Below are 1,855 nucleotides of genomic sequence, written 5' to 3'. Positions count from 1 at the left end.
AAAAAAAAAAAAAAAAAAAAAAAAAAACTCACTCTCAGTCAGACTCTGATGCAGTTATTGCTTTTGTCTGTAGAAAAACTAACAATGGACGTGGTTCAGACTTGTATTTCCCAAAGCAGAAACATTATATAAGATCATTCAATAAATTTTTCACCACCAGAAGCTTGTCTTCTTTTAGCTAACGCTTGGGCCTATTACTCATGCTGAGCTTTAACGTAAGCATGAGTGTGTGGAGGAAGCCTCAAAGAAGAAGTGGAACTACATGAGGCACCTGTGGAAAAATCATATCGCTGCAAGCCCAGGAGTCATTGGCTTTCCATGAAAGGAAAGACAGATGTTAAGCACAAGAGCATCATAGGCTCATTCAGAACATGACTTCTTTTAAGGGTTGCCAGTGGCCAGTGCTGTGTACATCAAAAATGAGAACAGCAAGTGAGAGGGGAGGAAAAATTTACATTGATCTTCAAAACACAGATGGCAGCACTAGGGAGTAACTATTGATTACAATAATTACACAAACAATGCTGTTGAGTGCTGTTGTTTTGCAGAAAACAGCATGACAGATGCCCACAGGTGAAGAGCAGGGGGAAGGAAAGAAGCATCAGCTCCATTTTCCAGGGTGGAGGAAATGAAGACTGGCAGAGAAATAACCCAGGGGTGAGGAGTGCTCCACAGCATACTGAGGAGTCCTGTCCCCATCCTGAGCTCAGGCCGTATCCTGACTCCCCAGCAAGGACAGACTGGGCTTCAGCCCATTCCCTGTGCACCCAGGTACTTCTCCAGGGAAAGTCAGGGCTAGAAGAGAAAGTCATTGCAGCAGGTCATTTGACTTTAGCACCTTTCCTGCAAACAAGGAAGCCCCCTGGAGCCAGGACTGAGGGAAACTTCATATCAAACATCCTTGCTTTGCTCTGTCATCCAGAAAATCTGCCTCAAAGTAGGAGCTGAACCAGTAGACTGATACCTCAGTCAGCAGAGCAGCCTTAAGCTGTGCAGCTGGCCCTGCTCTTTCCTCCTCCTCCACTGCTTTTCTAGTGTAATTTTATATAATTTGAAAACTTCTCAGTTTGCTTACTGCAGAAATTCAGAGTGTAAAGAGAGGAAGGCTGCTCCATGTGTCAGAGTAATGTCTTTCCTGGTGGAAAATCCTGGGAAATGCCTGTATGAGCCACACGTCCTCATTTTACTGACAACAACCAAATCAAGCAAATTCTCATTCCAGTACCAAAAAGTAATCAKTTATAACTGGGCACAGTAAAAAAAAGAAAGCTGCCAAGCAAATCCTTCATCCCAAGCCAGGCTAATAAATGGAAGAAAAGTGCTCACTGCTTAGGCAGGAAATCTCCAAGGAAGAAAAATGGCCCTGGAGGAAAGGGAGTGTTGATTTGATGGGCATTAGCTCTCATTCTGAGCGCTAGGCAGTGACTCCGGGCTGAGGCTGCCTTGTCGACCACCTAAGAATATTTAAGAATTGACTTCTTTCCAGGAAGAAGAATGCCTTTTTAAGCCCAGTATTCCAGATCTGCTGTCCTCTAAGCATGGTCCAGGGACCACTGAGGACTTCAGAAGCTGCTCCTAAGCATGGCCATGCATGCATGCATGCATGAAAGGTAACTAAGAAGAGCAGATCCATTGGAAAATGTTTAGGGATCTGCAAATCCAAACAGTTTTCCTAACACTGTTCTACACAGTTTGACATGGATAGTCATATTGTACATGTACAACGTACATTCCCTGTGCTTCATTCATCATGGACATCCTGTTCATCCTGCCCTAAAAGTTCATCTCTCCAAAACCTAGTCAGGCTGTTTTTACAAACTCTGTTAATAGCAGAGCATTATACCTGCCTTTTTCT

The 1,855-nt window shown here is 43.8% G+C and overlaps 1 protein-coding gene across 1 annotated transcript in view; it reads left to right on the top strand.

The window, feature by feature from the left end:
* The window catches only part of LOC146592887 (transmembrane 4 L6 family member 1-like), a 12,166-nt gene that overhangs the window by 1,058 nt on the left and 9,253 nt on the right, over nt 1–1,855 (top strand). The gene's annotated exons all lie outside the window — the stretch shown is intronic.

This window comes from Rhea americana, unplaced genomic scaffold (genome assembly GCF_003343005.1).
Source record: "Rhea americana isolate MKP2758 unplaced genomic scaffold, rheAme1 scaffold_314, whole genome shotgun sequence".
Taxonomy (NCBI): Eukaryota; Metazoa; Chordata; class Aves; order Rheiformes; family Rheidae; genus Rhea; species Rhea americana.
This window is presented reverse-complemented; position numbering and strand designations above follow the sequence as displayed.